Source organism: Callithrix jacchus, chromosome 9, assembly GCF_049354715.1.
Source record: "Callithrix jacchus isolate 240 chromosome 9, calJac240_pri, whole genome shotgun sequence".
Lineage (NCBI taxonomy): Eukaryota > Metazoa > Chordata > Mammalia > Primates > Cebidae > Callithrix > Callithrix jacchus.
The window spans coordinates 52,414,178-52,428,654 of record NC_133510.1 but is presented as its reverse complement, the minus strand read 5'-3'; the positions used below and the strand labels follow the sequence as shown (position 1 = coordinate 52,428,654).

General features: G+C 36.0%; 1 protein-coding gene across 16 annotated transcripts in view; it reads right to left on the bottom strand.

The window, feature by feature from the left end:
* The window catches only part of GRIP1 (glutamate receptor interacting protein 1), a 726,295-nt gene that overhangs the window by 443,289 nt on the left and 268,529 nt on the right, over positions 1 to 14,477 (bottom strand). The window lies entirely within an intron of this gene.

The window sequence follows — 14,477 nt, the reverse complement described above, 5'->3', positions numbered from 1 at the left end:
GAATAACAGTAACAGCAGCTGATTTATCAATTTATAAGAGTGCTACAAAGACCACAAAGGACAATGTAGTTATAGCATAGTAAAATTTTACAATATAATTATTTTATAATTTATAAATAATTATTATTTATAATAATTTATAATAATTTATAATTATTACAATGCTTATTACCAAAACTATAATATACAGGCTTTACTATAGAAATACATAGGAATGGTCCATAATTAATTTGCTGTTTACTGGCATGTAAATTTTTTTCCATCAACTATTTAAATATGTCCTTAAATTTGAAATTTGTATTCTAAACATACCTGTTTGATCACTCTTTTCAAAACCATGCAATCTGAATTACTTCTTGAATGTAAAACACTAATACTTTCATCTCAATGTATTCTCTGTCAGAAGATAAAGTAATTGTTTACAGAAAAACTGAGTGAAAATTACAAGGAAGATGCAAATTCTAATCATTTTGATTAGATCAATTAATAACATAAGTAAAAAGTTTCTGTAAGAAAGAGAAAGAAATCGTATTTGATGTTGAATTTAAAGTGTTTAGAGCTATCATTTAGAATCCATTAAATATTCTCATTACTTCTATTGCCTTCTCCACTAAGCTTCCTTTAATATAATTTGTGATTCATTAGATCAACATTTTGAGGTCACTGGAAAACACTTTATTTTCAATATGCCACTGTATTTAAATTCATCATTCTAGTTCAAACAGCAGATCCCTTAATAAAAATGCACAGGCAAGAATAATTGATTTCATTTTAGGGAAAAGATATCAACAATAAACTGCTTTGGACTGTACAATCAATGGTTATTGAATTCTGGACTCCAAGCTAATATTTCCAGCTACACAGGTCCTTCAGACTCAAGTTGCCCACTTTGACAGTAATGAACAAGGTCAGAATCATGAATTCAAGTAGTGTGACATGAACAGAACTCTTTAACTCAAAAAATTTTAGCCTTGAGGCACCATAAACTGCCAAGTATCTTTCCAATAGGCCTAAATATTAATGTATACTTTAAAGTTGGAGATAGATCTGTCCCTTGAAATCCACTATTCTAGTTGTCTACAGTTTTGTGTTAAATAAAATAAAATGAAACATTTATTAAGCTCCAACTATGGGCTAACCTGGGTGCAGAGGGAATACAAAGATGAAGTATAAAGTAGATGAAGTAGCTAAAATATAATAGAAAACTTAGATAATGTAGGGAATGAGAAATGAATTTGAGGTTCCTAGTTTTTTAGAGGACAATGCCTTTAGCAAAAAGGTAGAAAAGAGAGAAGAAAGGTAGAGGGAACATGTTTGGGTAGGAGCTAAGGTATTCAGTTCAGTATAGGAAAAGTAGACATCTGAGGTTATGGACCACCCAAATGACAGCAGCAAAGATAGATCTAGAGGTCAGTTGTGACATCTAAACTACAAATAGAGGGAGGCTGAGATTGCCCAGGAAGAGTTCACAGAGTGAGAAGGGAGAAAAGCCAGTGCTGAACCCCAGAGTTAAGTGGAAGGAGGGAAAGGAAGGAGAAGGTATTAGAGAGGGGCCAGAGGATTAGAAAGAAGATGGATCATAGATGCCAAGACAGGAAAGGCTCAAAGAGCAAAATGATGACTGGTGCAGTTGCTACAGGAAGCTCAACAAAGTTATAGTCTTAAAGACCACTAAATTTGGAACAAGGAGACCACTGATGATCTCTGCTGAGTCCTTTTCAGTAGAATGGCAGGTGCAGAATCCAGAGAGCCACACAGCATCGCTCAATCACTCACGGTTTTGGAAGGTGGGAGAAGCAGAGTCAAGTAAACTAAGGAGTAGCCCCTGTTAGAGGAAAGTAGAGTGTGTTTCAGGATGGGAGGAGCAGGCTGGGACTTCAGAAGAGAGGTGCAATTTGGGAATAATTGCTTAGGGAAAGCAGTTATGTGGAGGGAGATAAAGACGAAAGATTGATGACTAGTGTTGAGACCCCAGCTGAGGCTGGAACTCACAAATTTGTAATGTAGCCAACCACCATGGATATATCGTATTTTATTCTGGTAATGTCAGTGGCAGGAGTGAAGACCACAGATGGTTTGATGAAGCTAAGGTTGAGCATTGGCAGGGTTTTAAGGATGAAGTCTTGAGGGGAGATATACTTGAGGGGCCTGGTGATTCATCAGGGAACTGAATACCTAATGAAATAATAACTTGACAAAACTCTTTCTTGTATCCATAATATTATATATGTATTATTTCAGTAGCTTTTGGGGTACAAGTGCTTTTTAGTTACAAAGATGAGTTGTATACTGGTGCTGCGATTTTAGTGCACCTGCCTCCTCAATAGTGTACACTGTACCCAATATGTAGTTTTAATCCCTCATCCATCTTAACTTCCTCCCTTCTGAGCCTCCAATGTCCATTATACCACTCTGTGTGTCTTTGCTTAGCTCCAACATGTAAGTGAGAACATGTGGCATTTGATTTTCCATTCCTGAGTTAGAGAAGTCAACAACATTCTCACAGGTGGAGATGACTGGCAAGGGAAGGGCATGGAAAATTTAACATTCCAATTTTCTCATGAGAAAGAGGTGGGAAAATGAGATATCATGAAATTTTTGAGGAGAAAACAGGATTCAAAAATAGAGAAAGAACCTGATAAATTTAAGAGCTACCAAATACCTTAACAAAGGAAAAGAACTGATTTGGAACTTTTAGAAATGATATACTTTACTATGACTTTTCTCTACAAAGCTTAATATTTGTACTTTGTTCATAACATCAAACAGTTCCAAATCATGTCAGGCCATTTCTTTCTTTTTCTTTTTTTGCAGTGCAGTAGCATGATCATGGCTCAATGTAGCCTCTACCTCCTGGACTCAAGTAAGCTTTCTGCCTCAGTGTCCCTACCTCATCTCCCAAGTATCTGGGATTACAGGCACACACTCCCATGCCTGGCTAATTTTAAAATTTTCTGTGGAAGCTGGGGATGGTGGCTCACACCTGAAATCCCAGCACTTTGGGGAGGCCAAGGGGTGACCTTGAGCTCAGAAGTTCAAGAACAGCCTAGGCAATATGGCAAAACCCCATCTCTACAAAACAAAATCATTTAAAAAGTAATTTTATTTTATAGAGACAGAGTCTCCATAGGTTGCCCAGGCTATATTGGGCTATTTCTGAGGTTTGCTATTACAACTCAAACTAAAGATCTCTGTCTTGTTTAAATGAAGTATTGCAATGTCTGACTGAGGAACACTCAACTTTAAGAAGTAAAAAGTAAAAATAAAACCTTCCAAATGAAAATGCATAGCTAATTGTCTGAGACAATTACAACACTCCAAGTAGAACACTTTATCAAAGCCAAGCTCAAATTAGATATCATAAATCACATAACCTGACACTAAGAGTTCCCTAACCACTGTTGCCAATACTCCAAATAACATTCACTAAAAATGCATATATTTTATAGTAAATAATTTCACTCCATTTGAGAAATATTGCCTATCAGTAAATTTGATATGTGGATATTTATCCAGGGAAGAGGAGAATATGATTCACGTGTGACTTAATAATAGAAAATATAAACAAATAAGTTCCTATACAGTTTTCCAATTCTCATGAATTCTAGGATTTATTTGGAATTCCTCAGAGAACTCTCTGCTCTTATGACAGTATTATATCCACATTCACATTTTTGTTTATACAGATGCATTGGTTTTTACTGTTTAGCTTTCCATAATTTGAGTTCTAGGTATCACAGACACCAAATGCATTCATATTTAAATATTCCGATGACTGGATATGACACAGGACAATGGCATAGCCCTCCTGCTCTTGTTCTGTGTTGCTGAGGGATTATACACAAAGGTGAGTGAGGGTCTCGCTCTAAACTGGATCTTTCTGCTCACCTTTGTGATAATAAGTTTTCTTCCAATACAAGTATGCTGTGAATTATAAACATCAGTCCCTAATTTCAGATTCAGTAGGAAAAAAAATAACGAAGTCACACTAGAGTGTAAGGTAAATTCTCCCATTCAAAGTACTACTGAATACAAAATAACTGAATGAGCATACAGAGAAGAACATTCATCTCATTATAAAAATGGTTACTCCTAACAGCATGCTGCATTTGCTGCTTTTTCTCCTTTTGGAGACATGGAATTATATCCAAGCTGACTCAGGAGTTTATCAACCCATCACGAGGATTAAGGCTGCCTTCACGAAGGCACCCTTGCCCAGCATCATAGGGAAGGCCAGCACACAGCACTGCAAGTGGGAGCTGGGACACTCCCACCATGGCTCTCAGCACTCAGGAGCACCTAATGCATACTCACTGATAATAGCTAAACTAAAAACAGTAGTGTAACATTGGGAAAATTAAGCTCTTTTGGCTCAAGTTTTATCTGTAAAATAAAGATAATAGTATTTAGTCTCATGGAGTTGTGTGAATTAAATGAGCTAATGCACATAAATTACATAGCACAGGGCCTAGCATACCCTCATCTCAGGAGATCAAGCATAATAAACTTGGTAGCAAGTGTGTGTTGAAAAGGAAAAGGTAGGTCTATAAGAAAGAATCTTACACAGTATAATCACTGGTTTCCCCTTCTATTTTCATTGCATTTGGATTCTTGAAACATCTGTTGCAAGAGCTGTGTTGTCCTCTGCTACACAGAGTAGTAGATGGAGAGGAACAGCATCGATCACGGATATGGCAAACCAAGATTCTTACAGCCAGAGTATGGTTTTCTAAACCTCCTAATCATTTCAAATACCTGAATAGTGACTACAAAGTAATGAGATAGGCTTCCATGGGTGGCTTATGAGAATCGGTCTTCTTCACAGCTTTTTAAAACAGAAACATCTATAGATGGCCCAGGCACTGTCCTAGATGCTGGAATATGAATATGAAAATATGGCACTCACAGAAGGACGCTGTATCTAAGTAATCACTAAACAATGGAGTAGGTGGGGGTGCCATTCACATACACAGGGGCCCCAGGGATAACTCCTGGGAGAGTGAGGAGGGTTGTGGGAAACTTCACATGAATGCAATGTTTGAAACAATGGAAGGGTATGGGGAGGAAACGATTAAAAATACACCAAGTTCAGAGACTTAAATACTTACGTTACTTCTATTCTGATCTGTGTAATCCTGAGATAGACGTTTTCTCTCTTTAAGCCTTAAACAATTACTGAGCAAATTACTCTGTTGTTAGAGATACTAAACTTATGTAAAATCAGAGGGCTGGATTGAAAGATCCCAACAGTTCATAGCTTTAAAATTCCTTTTATGCCTGATCATCTTCCAAATAGTGCTAAAAAACACCATTAGACAAAAGATTTGGAATTTTTAAGAACAAAAGGAAGAGATGCTTGTTCCTATATATCATGAAAACTTGGTATTGGTAGATACAACCAGCCATAGGTGCGGGGGATTCTCCAATTCTACTTCAATAATGAAAGACCACTGTAAATCCACAAAGTGGAAATTTACAACCAACTGCTGAGTACCCGTACATCTCACCCTAAATTTTAACAGCTGTTCCCCTAAAAGTGATCATGATTATAAGCAGGGTGAAATGTACTGAGCAAAGCTTTTCAAGGTATAAGTTCATATTCATGTCTTTAAAATACTTGCAGAAGTTAATTTTTTTGCCAGCAGACTACAGTTTACAAAAACAAGTATTAATCAGAACTGTAATCATTTGTAAAACTTTCCACTACAGCTATTTGTTAACCTACATCCAATTTTTAGAATCAGCAAAGATGCCACTGGTGACTTCACATTCCATATTGCTTACATTTGACATGTGCCTAGTTTTATCTCAAAAATGGGCCTTCACAAATCAAATGTTATTTTCTGCACCTGAAAATTCATGAAGCACATCCCACTGCCAGCAGACACACAACACGAAAACATAAGACCAGCTCAGCAGTAATCAAAAGCACCTGTTTTCATAAAATGTTTGCCACTGTTCTGAAACTACACATAAATTTTAAGTTTGTTGGCTAGACTCAGTCCTGAAAAGCAGTTCAGATAATCATCAGAAAACAGATATTTCATCTTACATTAAATTTATTTTTAAAAATAAATAGGATCCACTGAATCATATTTGTTATTTTTAAACATAAAACATAAATATGATCCTCTGAATCATATTTAACAAATAGTAAGTTATGTAGAAAATAACTTAATCCAACAAGCAACATACAATTCCCCATTTATCTACTGTTAGTAACATAATCTACAATAGTAATATAAAGGGTCCAATTCTCCATAAAGCACGGAGGATGGTGATGCTGTGGGCTGTAACCTGAAAGACCCTAGACAACTTGGTGCACTCCCTGGAAATAATTTCTTTGACATATAATCTTTCCTAGGACATACAAAAGCCATTAAGAATCTTTATAATGGAGTGTACTTGAAAGACTGGGGAGAAGTATAAAATATTTTTGTTCTACAGAGAACATGCAACAAAGCAATCATATATTTTAGCATCCTCTGATGACATGGTAAGTGTACTTTTAGCTTAAGAATCATGCTCAATAGAAGTTTAGGATCCAAATACAGAGAAGATTATGACACACTATTGACACTATTCTAAAGAGAGAGCAAACCATCTTCTCATACTCCCCAAATCACCAGCCCCACTTTAGACAATCCCTAACTTTGCAATAGGATACCAACAGAAGACTTTTCTCTGTGAATGGCAACATCAGCCCTGTCTTTTTCAGCAAAATATTTTCTCCAGTAACTATGCTGCTGTGGCCACAGCCTTCTTTTATCCATTAGTGAAATATTGCAAAAAGATGATTTGGCCTGGTTTTAAGTCTACATTTTTCCTATTCCAAGTACATTATGCCTAGGAAAAAACTGATTCTGAATTCCAGAAAAAAAAACTGATTTAACAAATGAATGTCAAGAAAACAACCCATCCAGAAGATGGCAAAGGAAGTACCATATAAGAATGAATACACTTCTTGCTCTGGAAGCTTTATGTCCCAGTCTCCTATCCGGATTACACAGTGACTCTGTCTCTTCAATCAGGGTCATCCCAACATCCTATTCTCCAAGATGGAACACTATCTCACTCACCCTTCTCACCACCTCCAGCACGTCATCCCAAAACTTTGATCTGGTTTTCTTCACTGCACTTGCCACTAGTTTTTATTTTCTGTTTTATTATTATCTTGCTGATTCCACTAGGGCAAGAGCCTCTGTCTTCTGTACCACCATACCTCCAGCATGTAGAATGATGCCTGACACATGCATCGAGTAATTGCTGAATGAATAAAAATGGTGGGATGCTTGCCACAAATACAATCTTCCTATTCTTGAAAGAGTAAAGATGGCAAGAAGAAAATTCAAGCATTATACTATATTATTTACAATATCATTAATTATGAATAACTTATTTATTCACCATCTCATACTACTTTGGAGTCAGTTCAAATAATTTCTAGAACAGAGATATTCAAAGGTTTGGTATATCAACTGAAGTTCAACTCAATTTCCACACATCTATGAACCTACTTGCTGATATTTAGTTTAAATCCACAGATCCAAAAAACTCAGTTCCATGGTTGGACGTTTCAGAAAAGCTTTTGGCTGTAAGTTTATGCAATAGTTAATGAGACAGTGGGGTAGAATTCTAACACTTCAAATATTTAAAAGCAGATTAAAAGTTCTATTATAGCCGGCCGGGCGCGGTGGCTCATGCCTGTAATCCCAGCACTTTAGGAGGCCGAGGCGGGTGGATCACAAGGTCAAGAGATCGAGACCATCCTGGTCAACATGGTGAAAGCCCGTCTCTACTAAAAATATGAAAATTAGCTGGGCATGGTGGCGCGTGCCTGTAATTCCAGCTACTCAGGAGGCTGAGGCAGGAGAATTGCCTGAACCCAGGAGGCGGAGGTTGCGGTGAGCTGAGATCGTGCCATTGCACTCCAGCCTGGGTAGCAAGAGCGAAACTCCATCTCAAAAAAAAAGTTCTATTATATTCTAATATACGACTAGGCATGTTTCCATCTGGCATCATGGTGAATGATCTGGTGAGAGGTATATGGGGAAGTTGTGTGTTGCCCTCTAAAATAAAATTTAACTCGCTAAATGAAAAGTAAGGGCAAAGAAGGTTAAATGCACTGCAGTTATGCTGCTAAGTGGAATGTCTTCTGTTTAAATTTGCTCACTAGCTATCCCCTTCCTCCAACTGTCTGGGCTGTGTGCTGCTCCGGGGAGGCACAACTCAACTGACTAGACCTGCCAGTGATTCTTCTCTCTTGGGTCTTCAGCACTCTCCACTGGGATTTAGTACCCCATTTTACAAACAGGAAACTGAAAAGCATATTGGATTCATCCAAAGCCACATAGATCTTTAGTCCCATTAAGATAATTATAGTTTGGGAGGATGGGAACTTTTATGGAAAGAATATAGTTTCCATCTGTGGCATTTATTTCTATCAAATGAAATTAATAGTCATATTTTCCAAATAAAAACTTACCAACACTATCAAACAAGAAACTAGCTGATCTGGGTTCCAATCTGGGTTCTGGTCCTTTCTAATTCTCTAACCTGATGACCTTAAGGACTGGAATTAATGACTACAACCCTGAGAAGAGCCTCCTGATCCTTCATGTCCATCTCCTTTGCATGTGGGCTTGATTCCCTCCCATTCCAGAATGGTTTCTGCATGAGCACAGTGCACTGGGTTGAATTTGCCACAGGGGCATTATGATTGACCCACCTCAGTTTATGAGTTCATTAACAGACAAATCATTAAAGACTAAAACATGGTAATTTTCTGTAATTGTAATCCAAATTATCACTGTTGTGATCAATCAATAATGACAGAACTGAAAAAGAAACAGGAGTATTTTAAATAGGAACATTGCTCTTCTAAGGGGAATGTAAAAAGTTTTAAGGCAGACAAACAGATGACCACTACGAAATCATGCAAACAGAAAGCACTAGAATATGTTTTTTATTAAATAAATAAAAGGCTTGGTGACCTTGTGGAAATCAACATAAAAGAAAAGAATAAAAATTACCACATGGATGTGGGCCCAATACAGAGCTCTTCTGAGTTTGTATAGTTAAAACAGAAATAGCACTGAAGGAATTACTCACCTCCACATGCCATATGTTACATCTGTGAAAGAGTAATGTGAATAAAAAGGAGGCATGGAATCTTATTGCACATTAGATTCAATAGAGTCTATGTTTATTTGGGTCAAGATATAGATTTTGAACACATATTGTATTTCTCAGAATATGCCAGCAACTTAACATATAACTTACCATTTATTTAAAGGAAGCATAGGTTTATTCAGTAACTTGCCTTGTCTGGAAATGAATGTGTTCACACTGGAAGGATTTAAATGAAAGCTGGATGTCCACACAGCTGGAATACTGGAAATGACTTTCTATTTCAGATAGCATGCCTTACTAAGTGGACTCCAAAGTCCCTCCTAACTCTAATAGTGTCTGAAAGAATTACCCCATTTTAAGTACCCTGAAAGAACATTCATCAACGAAGGTAGCTATGTTTGCAAATCCTAGAGCAAACAAGAGACAATATAGAAAGTCACCCCTGGGTTTTGAACCACTACAATCACTTTAACATCATCTGTAATTACAAATTAATATATCATGTCAATTTGACTTGCAATATTAAGTTAGGAGGTTGTTTTTGTTCAAGAGTTAAGATAAGATGACCTACTATTCAAAAGAATAAAGCCACCTATCAGGGAACTAAACAGTTATAATTTATATAGAGATGATCCTGGACCTTAAATTTCACCAGAAGGCTCACCAGTGAGCTAAAACAGGAGTGGGGATAATAGGTGGAGAACCAGACCCAATAATGGAAACTGGCTGTTAGTGCCAGTTCCACAGTGATCCATGGAGACTGCATAAGTCAGTTAACTTGTTTCTATATTAGTTATTTTATTAAAAAAATACTCAGGTTAGACAAAGTAGACCTAAGGTCCCTTTCAACTTTAGTATTTCTTTATTCCATATAGAAAAAAATATATAGCTTGAGACAAGAAAGTTGGTGATGCAAAATAACCAACAAATGGAACATGCTACCCAATCAATTTACAACAAGACAAATACACTATGGATGCAAAGCAATTCTTAGGGAAGAAAAATATGCAGTATAGCCATAAAACAAGCAAGTTTGCCCTATTTCTTTATAATTGATGTTTCTTCTAATTCATCTGGAATTTCTTGAGTTAAACTAAATACAGCTAAGGCTTGAATCATCCAGGATTTCACATCCAAGACCTGTCAGTTTGATGATCCCACTATTTTTAACATAGAAATAAATGGCTTCTATGCTTGTAAGCACTAGAGAAGTAAGCACAACCTATGAAATGTGCTTCTCTCTTTCTCTCCTTCCTATTCCCCTCCCCAGTTCCTCCCTCTTTCCTGTCATCCCTGACAGGCTGAGGAAGGCAACAATCCCTTTGATTGTGTTCAGCTCTTGCACATATTTCTGCACAAATCAGGCATCTTTCCAAAGTATATGTCAGGTTTCTCACTCTAGCCTTGTGGCACACTTATCAAGAGAGAAAGTCCTAATTAGACGTCAGTTTCCTGAAGCAGAGAGGGTGTGGTTACATGAATTTACCAAAGGGGGAAACCTCCAAAGGAACTAGTAAGAATAAATTACTTATCTAATCACCTACACCACGACCTAAAAATTATCATGCTACAAACACCCACCACCAATATTGTTTCTTAAGAAGAACAATGCATAATGTTTTTCAATGACATGAAAGCAAGTTAAGCACCCTTTTAAAATGCAATTTGAACATCTAAGGCAATTTAAAGCCTCAGTTGCCTAACCAGGAATTGTAAATGCACACAATGAATCATAAAATAACTTAGCTAACAGTGATTGCATACACACACCACATCACAATTACTGCTCCATATCTATTAGAATAGGCAAACAACAACAACAAAACAACAAATGAAATACTTTGTAAATACAAATGACCCTTTTATTTGAAAGGTCTAAACCATATTCATGTCCTCCCTTTCACCAGTTTCCCTGAAATGACCTCAGTAAGAAAAGTTAATTGGTCACTAATGACTGCCCTGAGAGCTTTTCCACACAGCTTTTCTTCACTCTAGATGAGTCAGGATGAAGACCAACAACAAGCAGCAGTTACCACGGAGGAGCCCCGCTCCTAATTCCATACCATTACACATGTGCAAAAGATGCTAGCCCTGTACATGAAAGTGGCTCAAATACCTCTATCATGAGAGAGAAACAAACTCTTCCTTCTCAAGTACTTCAGCTGCATGGACAGCAAGAGGTCAGGATTGTCACCATGTGACAGAAGAACAGTGTGAAGCAATTGCTTGTATAATAAAATATAACTCATCTGTCTTACAGCTTGAATATCATCCAGTGTGGTTAAATAAAAATATACATGACAATATCATCAGACCTTTTACTTTTGTAAGACAGATGAATTAACATATGATCTGCCACAGCCAGCCTATAAAAAGACATTACCATAACACAGTATTTTGCGAAAAACAAATAAAAATACCAAACATAGTAAAATGGAATGTTAGGGTCCTTTTCTAGGTTTTCCCTACATTCAAGTTTATGACAGTTTTGTAATCAAAACAAGTTTTTCTCAAGGAAAAATACCAAATGAATCATCTATGTGAGAATTTCAGAAAGTAAATGGTGCTTCTTGGTAGATACGATTAAATAAAAAATGAAGTCTCAGATTTACAAACATCTTTAGAATGTCAAAGGTTTATCAAACTTCTCCAACACCGCTTAATATTCAGTGATAGATTATGATCTTAAAGTAACAGGAATTCTCCCTATTGAGCATTCTTGCCAGCAACAAAATTCCCTCAGGATATATAGGTGATTTCTTTTTGGCTTAAATACCTGTGAAAATTCTTCAGTCAATATCTTTACCTGAATTGTTTTAGAAATCAAACAAAGTTCAAAATCATATAGCTTTATAACTGGAAAAATCTTGAGAAACAAAGCCACTTTGCATCACATTTTAAAAGACTAAAACCCAAAAATGTTTGGTGATTTACCCAAAGCTTGTGTCTGGCTAGTTTATTTAAACTCTAATTATAGAATTATAAAGGATAGATGAGTGATAAAAGCAGTTTTTTAAAATATCAAACATAGTCATCTCATGTACATTGACATACATCAAGTCAATATAAACTCAGAGAAGATGTCAAATCATTCTATCACCATCATCTTGCTAAAACTGAGTTCTAAAGGAGGTTCAGAAAAGTTATCCATTATTAGAATAACTTCTCTCCATAGCATCTGATCCTATGTACATTTTAATTCTGACTTTGGCATTTAATGAGTTTATAAGCAATGCTGTATTTAAGATGAAGGAAAGGATGGTGAAATTCTAAATCAGAACCCACAATAGAATAGACATTAATTGGGATAAAATAAAATATTAGAACTGGAAAAGGTACTACAAGGAGGGCAGACTTGGAGAATTTTCTGGGAGGTTCTTTCTAGATGAATATCTCATTATTACACATATAAAGTTCTCATGGCAATCCGCTCCAAAGGAAAAACTGACAAGACAGAGGGTAAAGTTTCTTTCAAGAAACAAACACTCTAGGGATAAAAGTAAGAATGACACTTCTGGTTTATCAATAGTACCATTAACTAAGATGTGATCATCATCAATAAATTCCACCACATTTACACCCTTAATGTAAATAGTTTTTCTGATCCATCTAGGGAAACACATGGAGCATAAAGTTTTAAATTATGCCAAAAACTAATTAGAACAGATATGTTGCAGATGTAATTGAATTCAACCATATTACCCATTTGAGAGGACTGGTTTTAAGGTCAGTCTCACTCTTTAATGGTTTTCTACAGCTCTAAGATGTATGCGGGATGTCCTCCCCACCCAATTCAGAGAGGCCCTGAAACTGAAGCCAAAAGATGCACTGACAAGTCGTTTTGTTATATGACTTGTCTTCTTTAAACGCCCTGGCTATTTGACATTTGATGAAATGCCAAACCCCAAGTGCCTGAGTCCACTGGGACACATTCTGTTTATTACGTAGTAGTTTGAAGTTGGGGACTCAATTTGCAACTAACTCCACAAGTTAAATATTACATATTGGGTGCCTTCTGATAAAACACAGGAGAAACATGTCAGTTTCATACCTAAAGGAAATTACTTTTGATATTTAACATCTTATCCTTAGCATGGCGTTGACAAATGAGATAAAATGTGATTTTGAGCTATTGTACTTAATGTATAAAGACTACTTACTATCTTCGTTATATCATTGTACTAACTCTAGTTTGGGAATTTTTCTTAGATAACTCCATAAATAGCTCTTGTCAGGACATTTTATAAACTTACAGAGTAATTCTGTTGTTTTTAATTCTTACCAAAGCCAGTAGTATGCAGATATTTGAGAAATATTGTTCAATTCTGTTTCTACATACATCACAGTACAAACCCAAGAAGGTATGAATTTGACTCAGTATATATTGACTGCAAAAAAATTGTACGATGACTACAAGTCTAACTAAAAGTTCATAAGCTCCTTTTTTTCAGTTTCCAAGTTTTCAGAATTACACATGCAATCTGACAGTATTTTTTGATGTGACACAAATTTTAGTTAACTTCTAGGATAGATTATGGAAACAAAATGTAGGAAACAGACTATCACTGTATTAGAACACATTATTCATGCACAAGCATTGAAAGGAGAAACATCTCTAAAACTTAGAGGTTACTCAGGTAAAAGCAATACAGCCACATTATTCAAGAAAATTTCAAATAATTACAATTTTATGTTCTTGTATTATTGCCATCACATGAATTTTCAACCCTCAGCCTTCATCAATCACAACACAATTTCTAGCATTTAGAACGAATTCTCATGGCTTTCAATACCACAGAAATTGGGATCTAAATTATTAATTAGTTAATGCTCAGAGGTTATAAGTGGGATGCATTCATGATTAGATATCAAAAGACCAGAATTAGGTCTTTTGAATTAGGATTGAAATGCAAGTTTACAATGATCCTTATTCAAGAAGACAAATAATTGTTAACTTCTTTCAAAAATGTAGATCAAACATAACTGTCATCTTCCTCTATTTAGGGCACATCATAAACTCAGTGATCTCTGTGCATAGCTGCTCTCTGTACCCTCAGGCATTTCTGGACATTTTAAATCTAGTGGGACAAGTCTAAACCTCACCAGAAACTTAAAGCACTACAGGTACAAGAAAAATATTATTTCTCTTCTATTTATAAGCTAGTTTACAAATATCTCAATATGGACATATTATGGATACTACAGGTATCACTGCTTCTAGCTAACAACAAATAAGAATAAACCTTATTTAATAACAAAATTGTAAACATGCATCAGAGAAAAGCACTTGAACTTCCCTGTACAAATAACATCTCAGATTAATCACAGATAACTATCTAGAAGTG